This window comes from Theobroma cacao, chromosome 9, assembly GCF_053813885.1.
Source record: "Theobroma cacao isolate CCN51 chromosome 9, ASM5381388v1, whole genome shotgun sequence".
Lineage (NCBI taxonomy): Eukaryota > Viridiplantae > Streptophyta > Magnoliopsida > Malvales > Malvaceae > Theobroma > Theobroma cacao.
This window is the reverse complement of record NC_142647.1, coordinates 4,433,156-4,449,027: the sequence shown is the minus strand read 5'-3', so window position 1 is coordinate 4,449,027 and position 15,872 is coordinate 4,433,156. Positions and strand designations below refer to the sequence as shown.

The window sequence follows — 15,872 nt, the reverse complement described above, 5'->3', positions numbered from 1 at the left end:
AGGATTTATGTGCTTACTTTTTTACCTATTTACTTAAATCCTAATCAATAATATTTAATGCCACATCATCTGTCACGTGGCAGATGACATGGTATAAAGTGTCACATGTACCGTTGACTAATGAAAGTTAGTCAATGATTAGGGAGAGAGACTTATTTGATTCGAAATAAAAGTTCAGGGGCTTATTTGAATGCAATAAAATGATAGGGGCTGAATTAATTTTTTTGACATAGTTCAGGGGCTTATTTGGGTATTTAACTAATGAAATTTCAATGGGACTTATACATTTGACTAAGAAGAGATTTCAAGAGCGATTGTGAAGCTTAAATAAGACTTCCATCAAGATTCTCAATTTTTGTCAAGTGGACTCTAAAGGAGGATAGTTGTGATGTATTTAATGGATGAGCTATATCTTGAAAGATATAAACTAAATGAGTCATGTGCAATGCATGAATTTACCTCTAATATATTAAAAATTGAATCCAAACAGGGTCTTCTAACATTTGGCAAAAGGATTTTACATGTAGAGATGGTAATGGGTACCTTGTTACAATGTACTAGCAGGTACCCGACTTGGTTATAGAGGGTTAGAGTACCCTATAATCGAGTTCAAGTAGTAATTTCACTATTAGTAACGGGTTCAGATAAGGTTTGAGTATCACCCTTTGGGGATCCAATACTCAAACTCAATGATGTTTTTTTTTCTTAATTTCACGTAATTAAAGATAAACACATATTATTAATTAAATTAATTCATGAAACTATGATTATTAATTAACTTGTAATATCTTTTAATACATATACTTTATATATTGTGCTAATTTTAAGGAATATGCATTAATGTTTAAATTAAATATATATACTAGGACATAAGTGCACAAGCATTGTCAAAAGCTAAAGGGATAAATAATTCCAGAGTCTTCCAGCTTTTTCTTATGGTTTGGACCATCATTTGACTATTTTATCATTGACAAGTTTCATATTATTCCCCTTTTAAGGTAATCATCTGATTTAATGACGAATTATAGCATCACATTCAACTAAGAAAGACATGTTTTTGTCTTAAAACTTTGTAGATTATTCCTTAAACAATCACTAATTTATTGTTCGTAGAAAGCATTTAACCAATCAAAAAATTAGCAGTGTTTCTATATCTCATACAAGGGATTTAAAATTTTCACTGTCATGATGCTTCTTCCTTGATAATTAGTGAAGAAAGTGAAAGGAAACTAGATAATGTTTCTTATTATTTGCTTCAACTATATCATCGTGGTTGATATACAAGTAAACAAATTTTCCAATTACTCTCTAATAGTTTGTTTGTTCTACTCATATTTGACTCTCATATGTTCTTCTCATATTTAAATTGTTTTTTTTAGGGTTGACTCTTTTCTTTTACAAAAAGCTCGACTTAATTTTTGTTGGTGCACAAACACGCTTGTATAAACTTAACATGTACAATAACTTACCTTAACGTGCAGTAGATGGGCCATGCAGCGTGGACCCAATGAAAAATGAGTAACTTGTCCTCTCCTACGGTGTCGAAAAGGGCCGGGAAAGGTGGGCAAGAATTATTTGTTGGGTAAGATCATGGCAACTTTTCTGTTTTTCCATTTGAAAAGCAAGATCATGCCAGCTTTAACACTAAATATTTAATTGGAAGGAAAGTGAAAATGGTGGGGGAAAACGGAGGAGAGCAAGGAAAGTTACATTTCCCTTTTTTATATTTAGTATATATGAATGATTAAAAATAGATAAAAAAAGAGGTTAAGAAGAGTAAAGTTGTGTTTTTTCTAGGATGAGTAAAATTATTAATTTAAGTTATTGAACGAATGTTTTAATTTCTTTCACTTTTAAATTTTTTAGTTATATATTTTTTTTTCCTCTATCTGAGAACGTGCTGCCTGACCATCTCGTGAAGTCCTCTCCCTCATGATCTGTGATCTGATTCTTGGGTTTTTCCTTTGCTGGTCCGCCTTTTAATGTTTTTTTTTTTGGTTTTTCCTTCACCTTTGCTGTTGATTCTCTGTTCCTTGCGTTTGGCATTTTCGTTTTTCTGCTTTTGTGCTGATTTGTGCACGTTTTTCTTTTGTGGAGTCCACTTTCGGCTCTGGTTTAATTTTTTCAGTTATATTTAATATAAATCGTTCTAAAATGTTTTATGTCTCGTAGTAGTTTACAATGTTTCTTGTTTCTAAAATACTTGTTGGTAGAAAGTTTTGGACGACATATTATCTTGAATATGTTCTTATTTCTCTAATTGTATGCATACCTCAAGTATATTGGAATATTATAATCGTATCAATTTTCTAATATTAATAATAAAACTCACTTTATTTTGACTGACAAAAAACATGTAGACGGTGCTCAACTGGCCCAAGGATCAGTGTCTACCTCTGCCTATAATTAAGTAGTGGAAAACAGCCAACTTAAATTAAGTTAATTACTAATGCAGCAGATTCTTTCAAACAAAAATACTACTGTCCTCGATAATTTATGATAATTGAAGGGCCAGCAACTCTCTCTCTCTCTCTCTCTAGGCTGTTCATCTTCATGGTCTCTCTAGTCTCTAGGAGAATTGCAAGGAAATACCAAAAAACAGAAGAAAAATCTCTAAATACTTAATAGCAGTCTGATTTTCCAGTTATGGATGGCAGCCAAAAACAGCTTCATATAGTAATGTTCCCATGGTTAGCTTATGGCCACATCATGCCATTTCTTCAAGTCTCCAAGTTCTTAGCTCAAAAGGGTCACAAAATATACTACATCTCCACTCCTAAAAACATCAGCCGCCTCCCGAAGCTTCCTCCAGATCTCTGCTCCAACATAGGCTTTATACAACTTCCCTTGCCTCACGTTCATGGCCTGCCACCAGGAGCTGAGTCCACCTCCGACTTACCTATTCACCAAGTCCCTTACCTCAAAAAAGCATATGACAAACTCGAAACTCAGTTGACTGAGTTCCTCAAAAAGTCATCACAAGTCAAATGGATTATCCACGATTTTGCTCCTTACTGGTTACCGCCTGTGGCGACTCAACGCGGCATCAACTTAGTTTACTTCAGTATATATTCTGCTTCGACGTTCGCTTTCCTTGGCCCTCCATCGGAGCTGCTCAATGGAAGTAGACAACGACCAGAAGACTTCACGGTGGCACCAGTGTGGCTGGATTATCCTAACAACCTAGCTTTTAAGCTCCATGAAATGGTGGGTCACCAGGAGTGTATGGACTCTGTGTCCGATTTTGAACGGGTCGGAACATTGCTTTTAAGTTGCAAAATTGTGGCTTTGAGGAGCTGCTATGAGGTCGAAGCTGACGCGCTTCGTGTGCTTAGTAAGATTCACCAGAAACCTATTATTCCGCTTGGATTATTGCCGCCATCATTGCCAAGTAACGAAGATAAAGAAAATGAGAATTGGGAAGCAATGAAGACATGGCTTGATACCAGACGAGACAAGTCAGTTTTTTATGTTGCACTGGGTAGTGAGGTGAGTTTGAGTCAAGAGTTCATGCACGAGTTGGCATTTGGGATAGAGAAATCCGGGCTGCCATTTATATGGGCGGTCAGAAACCGCCCTTTCGTTGAAGGACAGTTGGTGCAGGACATACTCCCATCCGGGTTCGAAGAACGAGTTTCGGGTCGGGGCTTGGTTTTACGGGGCTGGGCACCTCAACTCAGGGTCTTGGCTCACTCCTCAGTTGGTGGTTTCTTGACTCACTGCGGTTGGAGTTCAGTTATTGAGGCACTCGGGTTTGGTCTGCCTTTGATATTATTTCCCGGTGCAAGTTCGGATCTTGGGTTGGTTGCTAGGTTGATGCATGGCAAAAAGTTTGGGTTGGAAATAGAAAGAAACGATCTTGATGGATCATTCACAAGTGACTCGGTGGCTAAGTCTATTAAGCGAGTCATGGTGGATCCCGAGGGGGAGCCACTCAGAGCAAATGCATACGCAGTGAAGGAGATTTTTAGCAGTGTAGAGCTGAGTAACAAGTACTTGAACGAGTTCACTCGGTCCATCGAAGAATTTCCACCTTCTGACACTGAGGTTTGACCTGTAGGCGACACCGTCTATGCTTATGATCATGATATATTCCTTCTCCAAACTGCTGAAGATGCCAAATGTTGTCATTCTCAGGGTATTATTATGGGAATTTTCATTTTATGACAAATGATTTTCTTTTATGTGTATATATGCCGTTCATGGTTTTTAATGATAAGAACAAAACTTTTCCTATAAAAGTTAAAGCGAAGTATCACATGAGATGTCATGTCGAAAGTTGGCCGACACCAACGTCGTTCTCGTCCCCACCGGCTTTCAATGAATTATCGTAAATACGAAAACATCAATTCTTTTTATCTTTTTCCTTTATATTCATGAAAGTTGTTTTTTAAAAACATATTGATTTAATATTTGTTAGTATTCAATTTTTAAATTTTTTATATAAAATTGCTATTATAAAAAATAAATTTGAAATATAAATGATAAAAAAACCAAAGGTTCAAAATAGAAAACAGAACATTGAACTGATGGAAGATAAAGTTCATTTTTAGTTTTGCAAGAAAGATGCTTGCGGTGGGATTTGACATGGCTGGACCCCAATGAGGGACCCCATGCAAATGACGGACTCCAATCAGGGAGTACCAGGATAGCAGACGATCTCAAAGCTTTACAATTGGCTTTTCTGTATCAAGGTTATTGCTTTTCTACTTACAATATGTACTATTTTCTTCTTAGATCCTAACTTGGAGAGTTTCAGGGCACTAAGGAGAATATTGAGATGCTTTCAAGATGTGTTGGGATTGAAAATTAATTTTTATAAAAGTTAATGATTGAAATTGGAGTTGAGCAAAAAAGGATTGCGAGATGGGTAAGGAGAATTACTTGTTAAGTTGGAAAAATCCTAGTTATTTATCTTGGGTTACCTTTGAGGGTGAATCATAATTTTTTTAAACTTTGGGGGCTAGTATTGGATAGAGTGAAGGTGAAACTCGCTAGATGGAAAGCTAAGACGTTTTCATCGAGTGGGCGAGTCACATTGTTGAGATCTGTTTTAGCCAGTCTTCTTATTTTTTATAGGTCGATGTTCCAAATTCTAGTTCGAGTGAAGAATGAATTGGAAAGAGTACAAAAGAGATTTCTATGAGAAGGTGAGGAAGGTAAAAAGAAAATTCACTATGTTCGGTGGGATCAAGTGTGCAATTACAAAGAATGTGGAGGAATTGGTATGATCGATTTGGAAGTGAAAAATCAAGCTCTGCTTAATAAATGGTTATAGAGGTAGGGGAGAGAGAAGGATAGTTTATGGAGAGAGGTTCTTGTCCAGAAAATCGGAAGCGATCCTTTAGATCTTATGCCAAACACGAGTGTTAATAAAAAAGTGTCTACTTTGTGGAAAAGAATAGTTAGCCCCATTTCCCTTCTAACAAGTATTTTTTGTAAGTCTAGTCTAATTACGATTTCATTGCAGGCAACGACGAGAATTTATGTTTTTGGCAGGACGACTGGATCGAAGGAGTCACTCTTACAATTTTTTTCCCAAGGTTATTTGCGTTAGCTGTGAATAAGTATGGTAAGGTTGCTGAATTTGGGAATTGGGTGGACGGGGTTTGCAAGTGGAAAGTGGAGACTAGGAGACAATTATTTGATTGGGAGGTTGAACAATAGGCGCAGCTGCAAGGTATGCTCCAAGAACAGTTGTTAGCAAGGATTTCAAAGATGAGGGGTTTGGAAAAGGGAGCCTAGTGGAAAATACACATCTAAATCTTTTTGTAAGTATGCTTTGTCTTCCATGGATTCTACGAATGGGATTTGGATATTTGTGTGGGCACAATTAGCCCTTTTGAAAGTGGAGGTTTTTGTGTGGCAAATGCTTTTGGGTAAGATAGGGGTGAAGGAAGAGTTAGTCAAAAGAGGGATTCAATTGAATAGTTCTTTGCTTTGTATCTTGTGTAATTTGGGTATGGAAACTTGTAACCATCTTTTTGTTGAATGTATGAAGACTTGGAAAATATGAATGGATTGGTGTAAGAGTTGAAGTGTTATGTGGACTTCTCCAAGAACGAATAAAGACTTCTTCAAAACATGGAATGGGTTCCATCTTGGGGACCTTGATAATAGAATATGAAAGATGGCCTACTTTGCTATAGTGTGGTCGATTTGAAAATGTAGGAATGAATGTACCTTTAATGGTAAATAATGGGACGCAGAACAATGTCTCGAATTAGTCAAGGTTAGGGTGGTAGTTTGGGACAATGCCAAATGTCTAAGGGACTTGCCGTCAGTGTTAGATATCTACCGATAGTGTCCAATTCGAAGTTTGCATGGAAAATCAATGCTAGGGAGGTAACGGATTAAGTGGAAAATGCCAAAACCAGGTTAAATGAAATTTAATATGGATGGAGTAGCAAGAGGAAGCCCGGGTCCAACTGGAATTTAAGGCATTCTCAAAGATTTTAATGGGGTGGTGAAAGTGACATTCTCAAAGCCAATAGGATCAGTTGATCTAACCTCACGGAGATCTTAGTTGTGAGGGAAGCGTTTGTGATCTTCTTTACTTCTAGGTGGAAAAATGACAATTTATTATGCATTGAAAGCGATTCAAGCAATGCAGTTAAATGAACTAAGCAACCAGACACGGCTCCGTGAAGAATGAGGAAGTGGCCGATTCAAATGGAAAGGATGAAGGAGGAATTGAATGGTTGGACAATTAGACACATCATGCATGAAACAAATGAAAAAGCTAATAATCTGGCTAAGTAAGGTGTGCAACTTCAGTATGATATTATTCGAATATTTTAATTTGTTTGGTTTTGGTTAGTGTTGATTTTTGTGGATTCCGGATGAGAACTTGTAGTAAGGAGCAATGTTATAAATGTGGAAAGTCTCATAATATTAGTCCCCTTAGTTTTGTTTAATGTGTCTTGAATATTTGTGCTTTGTTGATTTGGTTCAAAAGGGTTATGAATGGCTTTACAAATGTATAGAATTTTGAGTTTAAGACGTGAAGGAATGCTGGTTGAGGCTCCAAGGATATGTATTAAGCTGTGGCTTTTTTCTTTTGATATTTGTTGTAAGTGAGGGGAAGTCTTGTAAGGGAGTAATGGAGTTTCTAGTAGTGGTATTGCTTCCATTACTCCTAGGTTTTGATTTTGTTGCAGATGCATCCCTGTAAAGGAATGCTTCATTGCTAGTTATTTATGAAAGTTCACCTATGCTTTTCAAAAAAAAAATTGGGACATTTATACTTTTAAAAATATTTGAAAAGTTCTTGCATTAAGGTTTTTTTTAATTTAATTTTTTTATTCAAAATTATAATATTTTGATTCTTTTATTTTAAAAATTTCTCAATTTAGTTCCTCTCACATTTTTCGTTTAAATTTATTGCTACGGTGCTGACCTGCACCAAATGCCATGTCAGCGTGTCAAGGGTGACGTGGCATTCACACTTTGAGTTCAAGTACTAACGTGGCAGTGTCACATCACCCTGACACACTGAGATGACAGTGCCACATCATAATTTGGGTCTGAGATGCCGTACGACACATCAAGAGGTTACGGTGTGGCATTTTTATTCTTCAAAATAGTTTGTGGTTTTATTACGGTTTGAACTCAAGACTTATAGCAAATATGCTAAAAACTTCACTACCACACCCAAGCCCTTACTGATGGAAGATAAAGTTTAGTTTTAGTATTACAAGAAAGATGCTCGTAATGGGATGTGATGTGGCAGGACCACAAGGAAAGATCGCCTGCAAATGTCGGACTCAGTACTGGAGTAGCAAAGATATCAAAGCTTTACAATTGACTTTTTCTATTTCAAGGTTATTGTTTAATTGGGACATCTATACCTCTCAAAATATCTAAAAAGTAATTGTGTTAAAGTATTTTTTTCAATTTAGTCTCTTGAGTTTCAGTACTAACGTGGCAGTGCCACATCACCTTGACAAGTTGACGTGGTAGTGCCACGTCATAATTTGGGTCTGAGATGCCACATGGAACACCAAGAGGTTGCCATGTGGCATTTTTATTATTCAAAACAAGATGTACTCTTGTTAAGGTTAGAACCCCAAGACCTATAGCAAAAATGCTAAAGCCTTTACTACTACACCCAAGCCCTTACTGATAAGTATAACTTGTTTTTGTTTCATTTCTTCTTTTCTTCTCTCATTTTTTTTCTTATTTTTTCTTTTTTCCTCAAAACTACGTCGTTTTGAAGTATTTTACACTCTCAAAAACTCTAGCAATAAAAACCCTTTGAAGCTTTCTTCTTCAAAAAAGAAAGTTTCAAAATGATGTAGTTTTAAGGAAAAAAGAAATAAATACAAGCAAGTTATAACTTTGAATAAAGGCTTAGGTGTGGTGGTAAAGGCCTTGGCATATTTTCTAAATGTATTGGGTCCAAACTTCTGTAAAAGCACATCTTGTTTTAAAGAATAAAAGTGCCACACATCAGCCTCTTAATGCACCGCGTCACTTTTTCTGATGACGTGGTAATGTCACGTTAACATCTAATGCTACATCAGTGCCACGTTAGCGTCGATGTCAGTACCGTAACGGTTAATTTAAATGAAAAATGTGAAAAAGACAAAATTGAAGCAATTCCCAAAATGAAGAAATTAAAATGTTACGATTTTGAGTAAAATGACTAAATTGAAGACAATATCCTAATATAAGGACTTTTCAGGTATTTTGACCATTTATATTATATATAAAGAAAATTTCAATGGGACTTATACATTTGACATGCCTCCTAATGCACCACGTCACTTTTCATGATGCGTGGCAGTGCCACGTCAACATCTGGTGTTACGTTAGCACTGATGTCAATAACGTAATGGTTAATTTAAACGAAAAATATGAGAGGGACTAAATTGAAGCAACTCCCAAAATGAAGGGGCTAAAATATTACGATTTTTGGTAGAAAGACTAAATTGAAGCAAATGTCCTAGTACAAGGACTTCTCAGGTATTTTGACCATATAAAATGAAATTGGCTAAATACCCAAATAAGCCCCTAAACTATGTCAAAAAAATCAATTCCGCCCTTATCCTTTTATTGCATTCAAATAAACCCCTGAATTTATATTTCGAGTTAAATAAACCCTTTCCTTAACCATTGATTAACTTTCATTAGTCAAAGATACATGTGATACTTTTATACCATGTCATCTAGCACGTGGCCGATGATGTGGCATTAAATATTGTTGAGTAGGATTTGTGTGCTTACTTTTTTACCCATTTGCTTAAATCCTAATCAATAATATTTAATCCCACATTATCTGTCACGTGGCAGATGACATGGTATAAAGTGTCACATGTACCGTTGACTAATGAAAGTTAGTCAATGGTTAGGGAGAGGGACTTATTTGATCCGAAATAAAAGTTCAGGGGCTTATTTGAACGCAATAAAATGATAGGGGCTGAATTAATTTTTTTTGACATAGTTCGAGCGCTTATTTGGGTATTTAACTAATGAAATTTCAATGGGACTTATACATTTGACTAAGAAGAGATTTCAAGAGCGATTGTGAAGCTTAAATAAGACTTCCATTAAGATTCTCAATTTTTGTCAAGTGGACTCTAGAGGAGGATAGTTGTGATGTATTTAATGGATGAGCTATATCTTGAAAGATATAAACTAAATGAGTCATGTGCAATGCATGAATTTACCTCTAATATATTAAAAATTGAATCCAAACAGGGTCTTCTAACATTTGGCAAAAGGATTTTACATGTAGAGATGGTAATGGGTACCTTGTTACAATGTACTCGCAGGTACCCGACTTGGTTATAGAGGGTTAGAGTATCCTATAATCGAGTTCAGATAGTAATTTCACTATTAGTAACGGGTTCAGGTAAGGTTTGAGTATCACCCTTTGGGCATCCAATACTCAAACTCAATGATGTTTTTTTTTTAATTTCACGTAATTAAAGACAAACACATATTATTAATTAAATTAATTCATGAAATTATGATTATTAATTAACTTGTAATATCTTTTAATACATATACTTTATATATTGTGTTAATTTTAAGGCATATGTATTAGTGTTTGAATTAAATATATATACTAGGATATAAGTGCACAAGCATTGTCAAAAGCTAAAGGGATAAATAATTCCAGAGTCTTCCAGCTTTTTCTTATGGTTTGGACCATCATTTGACTATTTTATCATTGACAAGTTTCATATTATTCCCCTTTTAAGGTAATCATCTGATTTAATGACGAATTATAGCATCACATTCAACTAAGAAAGACATGTTTTTGTCTTAAAACTTTGTAGATTATTCCTTAAACAATCACTAATTTATTGTTCGTAGAAAGCATTTAACCAATCAAAAAATTAGCAGTGTTTCTATATCTCATACAAGGGATTTAAAATTTTCACTGTCATGATGCTTCTTCCTTGATAATTAGTGAAGAAAGTGAAAGGAAACTAGATAATATTTCTTATTATTTGCTTCAACTATATCATCGTGGTTGATATACAAGTAAACAAATTTCCCAATTACTCTCTAATAGTTTGTTTGTTCTACTCATATTTGACTCTCATATGTTCTTTTCATATTTAAATTGTTTTTTTTTAGGGTTGACTCTTTTCTTTTACAGAAGGCTCGACTTAAATCTGCTTCATGTTTTAAAACCAAATAAAAATATATATGTAAAAGTCACGCTTGATAGATATTTGATTTAGATTCACAAAATCATTTGAGACCTTAATTGCATATGTTGTCATGTTCAGAAATTTATTTTTACAAATATATGTATACACTGCTAAACTTTTACAGTTTAGCTCTATTTACATATGATTTAAATTTTCTAAAGTTCATGTGGTTCTTAGTTCCCATAATATGTACCATATATGTTTGTAGGTATTTTATCAAACATTTTATATGATTCTATGTTTGAATTTGACTAAAACTTGCAGAGGATCCTAATGGAATTTAAAGGTGCACTTTCTAGAACTTTTAAAATTTTGTATCCAATCTCAAATAGATTTCTAATCTCCATTGGCGAACTTACAAGAAAAGCTGCCCATTTAACGTAATAGTTATATAGTTGTCGAACTTTCTCGGATTTGAAAGTTCCTAGATATGAGGCAATCTACATGTCAAAAGTATGACAAATGAACTTTCCTTGAGTGTAAAGTAAACTAATGGCCACTGGGATCTAAAAACTTATTGATTTCCTATTAGTTTACATTTATGATTGGTTATCTGTTGTGCAAGTAAATTGTTATTGCCTTTCTACAATTTACACTGAGAATAAATCAAGCTTTTCTATGACATGAGGGTAAAGCTAATGCTGTGAATGGTTGGACTTTGACATTACTATTAGTTATTGTATCAAAACTTTGGTGTAGAAGATTTTGGGGCTAGATTCCTTTTTTCAAATTTTCTTTTTTCATAAGAATTTTGGTTTCAATTTTCTTTATCTATACTTTGCTAATTTAACTGTGTAATTGCTTTTCTCTTCAAAGCAACAATTACTAGATAATCTAATTAGGAACAAAATAAAAGAGGCATTATTTTTGTTAAGATTTATTTGATCACCACAAACATAGCCTTTTCAATCTTTATAGTTTTTGTTCTGATTGCCAATGTGTTATTGGTTCAAGAGACAAGCAATATTGACGATGGATGTGTATTAGATCAAGGACTAGCATGCTTAGGTTTCCTTCACAAAAATGATTCCATAGTACATGTAATTTTGTTGAACTTTTATCTTGTTTTTCAAAGCAGCTTGTCATTGATTTATGGGAACAATTTTTTTACATTTTGTAATAAATGTTATTTGTAGATATGTCGAATGTTAATTAGCAGGATTAGTATCTTTTCTTTTTTAGGACAACATGTTACTCATTCAGAATGCAAAACCATTTTTGTACATATTATGATAGTTTTTGTGCATTTATTGACAAAATGTATATATATCAAATATTAATTAGCATGCAGGATTATATCAATAATAACTTTTACAATTCCTATCATTAACTCATAATTTTTAACATCTAAGCATTTATAAAATATAGTAAACGCACTGCATGGCGTGGGTACTTTTCTAGTTATTATTATTATTAGAGGAAATTGTGAGAAATGACATTTTTTGATAAAGACATTTTAAAAATAACCATCAAAATAAGTTTAACTGTTTTTAGTCATATTTAGTCATGACTTAACGAAAATACCCTTTAAATTATTTCAAATAAATTAAACCATTCATCACAATTTCTTCCCATTTCTCCTCATTTGTGCTTCGGATTTCTCTCTCACCATCTCAATCTCTCAAATTTTATCAATTTCTCTGTTCGGCATGCATTTGCTATGCTTCTAATTTCTCTCTCCCGTGTTTTCAGATTTCTCTTTTTTACGCTTTTAAGACACCAAACAATGATTTTGACGTGCTTGAGTGGGTGGCTGTTTGAAAAATTCAATTTTTAGGTATTTTGGATAAAATTAAAACGGTAGAAATAATCACAAATGTATGAAATAGCTTTTAATTGAATCAATTCGGGACCTAGATACCAATAAATTCAAAATTTTGAAATTTATAAATTTAAGTTTTCAAAATTTTTTTTTATTTTTAGTCAAAGTAGGTGTTTTAGATAAAAAAAATATTTGTATTTTGATTTATGAAAACAGGTTAGAAACACTTTATCTGTGCCAAATTGTCAAAAAAAAAAAGTTGAGAGAATTTGAAGTTTTGGTTCGTAAGTAACAATAACATTTTAAGCATTAAAGTGTAACAAAATATTTTTGAATATATCGTGTAACAACAATATTTTTTCAACATAGCGTGTAACAACAATATTTTTTTTTCAACATGGCGTGTAACAATCTTTTTTAACCATGGCGTGTAACATGTTTTTTTACATGACGTGTAACAACAATATTTTTTTTTAACATGACGTGTAGTAACTTAATTATGACTTGTCATAGGTTTTTGTACATAGTGTGTAACAAGCTAACCATAGCTTGTCACAGGTTTTTGTACTTGGCTTGTCACATATTTTTGTACATAGCGTGTAACACGCAACCCATGGCTTATCACATGTTTTTGTATATGGCGTGTCACATATTTTTGTACATAGTGCGTAACACGCTAACCATGGCTTGTCATAAGTTTTTGTACATGGCATGTAACAAGTAAACCATAACTTGTCACAGGTTTTTGTACATAGCTTGTCACATATTTTTGTACATAGCATATAACAAGTTAATCATGGCTTGTCACATATTTTTGTACATAGCATGTAACATGCTAACCATGACTTGTCACAGGTTTTTGTACTTGGCGTGTCACATATTTTTGTACATAATGTGTAACACGCTAACCATGACTTGTCACAGGTTTTTGTACATGACGTGTCACATATTTTTATACATAGCGTGTAACACTCTAATAATGACTTATCACAGATTTTTGTACATGACGCGTGTAATTTTATTGAGGGTAATTTTATTTAACTTGACTAAAAATAATTAAAATTATAAAGAGGGCTATTTTTAAAAATATCTTTATCTTTAAAGATTATTTTTTAAAATACTCATTATTATTATTATTATTATTATTATTATTATTATTATTATTTTGTTAATGATTTTCAGCCAAAAAAAAACTATTTTACAGAGATACTTTGATCTGATATGTCTCTCATTTATATGAAGAAATCAATTACTGAAGGAACAAAAGCCCTCAAGTCCTCATTCTCTTTCTATTTTCCCCGATTCATCTGCACTCACGAAACGCCATGGAGGGAAAAGAAAAGCTTCACATAGCAATGTTCCCATGGCTAGCTTATGGTCACATTATGCCATTTCTCGAGGTTTCCAAATTCTTAGCTCGAAAGGGTCATCGCATATCCTATATCTCCACCCCAAAAAACATTAGCCGCCTCCCTAAACTCCCCGCACATCTGTCCTCTAACATAAGCTTTATTGAGATTTCTCTTCCTCAGGTTCATGGCCTACCACCAGGAGTTGAGTCCACCGCTGAGATACCGATTCAGAAAGTTCCTTACCTTAAAAAGGCATGTGACAAGCTCGAAGTCCCTTTGACTGAGTTCCTCAAAACCTCACATGTAAACTGGATAATCCATGACTTTATGCCTCACTGGTTACCTGGAGTTGCTATTCCGTTCGGCATCAACTTAGTTTTCTTCAGCATATGCAATGCCACGCTGCTTGCTTTCCTTGGCCCACCATCAGCTTTGATTGGTGATCATCGCAAACGACCAGAAGACTTCACAGTTGTCCCTAAGTGGATAGATTATCCTTGTAACATAGTTTTGAAGCTCCATGAGATGGTGAGTCACCAAGAGTGCATGGAAGATGTGTCTGATTTTCAACGGATTGGACAAGTGATTCAGGGTTGCCAATTTGTAACTCTGCGGAGCTGCGTCGAGTTCGAATCTGATCAGATTCAATTGCTTAAGAAGCTTTACCAGAAACCTGTTGTTCCAGTCGGTTTGCTGCCTCCATCACTGCCATCTAACGAAGAGAAGAGCCATGAGAGTTGGGAAGATATAAAGAAATGGCTTGACAGAAAAGGAGAGAAGTCAGTTTTCTATGTTGCACTCGGAAGTGAAGTGAGCCTGAGTCAAGAATCTATGCACGAATTGGCGTTTGGAATCGACAAATCTAACTTGCCCTTTATTTGGGTGGTCAGGAACCGCCCACTAGTTGAAGGGCAGATGGGTCAGGACATAATCCCTCAAGGGTTTGAGGAACGAGTTTCTGATAGGGGCTTGGTGTTGAAGGATTGGGCACCTCAACTACGGATATTGGCTCACTCCTCTGTTGGGGGTTTCTTAACTCACTGTGGTTGGAGTTCAATTATCGAGGCACTCAAGTTTGGTCGGCCTTTGATCTTGTTTTCCGGGGCAAGCTCGGATCAGGGGTTGAACGCTAGATTGTTGCATGGCAAGAAGGTTGGGTTAGAAATAGAGAGAAACGAACTGGACGGATCATTTACAAGCGACTTGGTGGCTCAGACGATTAGGCAGGTGATGGTGGAGCCAGAAGGCGAGCCAGTAAGAGCAAATGCATGGGCAATGAGAGATATTTGCAATGAAGAGTTAAGTAACAATTACTTGGATGAGTTCACCCGGTTCATTGAAGATTTTGATTCCTCAACTGGGGAGGTTTGAGTTATTGATGCTTCATCAAGTAACATCCCACTTTCTGTGCAAATCAGCTTTTGGTTAAATAAAGTCTCGAATTCCAAACAATAAAAAAAAGATTAAGAAAGTGTTGTGTGATATATACTCCTCAAAGTTTCATTAATGGTATTAATAAAAAAGTTCTATGAAGGTTCAAATTCTTCAAGTTTTCCTCAAAGTTTCATTCATGAAGTTCACTAGGTTGAAAATGTATGCCTACTTAAAAATTGTGTTCGTTACATGCCCCTAATTTAGAAATTTCTAACCTTGCTGAGAAAGGTTAGACCCAATATCTTAACATCTGATGCAGGGTAAAAAGATGACGTTCCTGTGTGTGGACGAGGATTGAGATGAGACCACAAACTTTATAAGAGAGATTCATGAAATTATTACTCTACAGTCGGCTTTATGATTTGTTAACAAAGACTTTTCAAATAAAAAATAATGTACTAGTGTTACAGATATGTCTTTATAGCACGACATAGGCACGTGTCCTTTCACCTAACCACAATAATAGCCTCAAGGCCTCAAGCCCTCGATCTGTCTTGTCTCCGCACCGACGAAACGCCGAACAAACAAAATAAAAGCTTAGTCACCCAATATCATACTAAGAAAGGATTTATCCTAAATAATAGATCAATAAATTTAGAAAAATATATAGTTACAATTTAAAATTCAAATTTACAATTTTGTAACAAAAAATTGAAA

The 15,872-nt window shown here is 34.8% G+C and overlaps 2 pseudogenes; both read left to right on the top strand.

Annotated features, from left to right (window-relative positions):
• The first annotated feature begins 2,493 nt into the window (after positions 1 to 2,493).
• On the top strand, positions 2,494 to 4,258 carry LOC148760636 (UDP-glycosyltransferase 91C1 pseudogene; annotated as a pseudogene).
• A 9,421-nt stretch (positions 4,259 to 13,679) lies between these two features.
• LOC148760635 (UDP-glycosyltransferase 91C1 pseudogene) lies at positions 13,680 to 15,342 on the top strand (annotated as a pseudogene).
• The last annotated feature ends 530 nt before the right edge of the window (positions 15,343 to 15,872 follow it).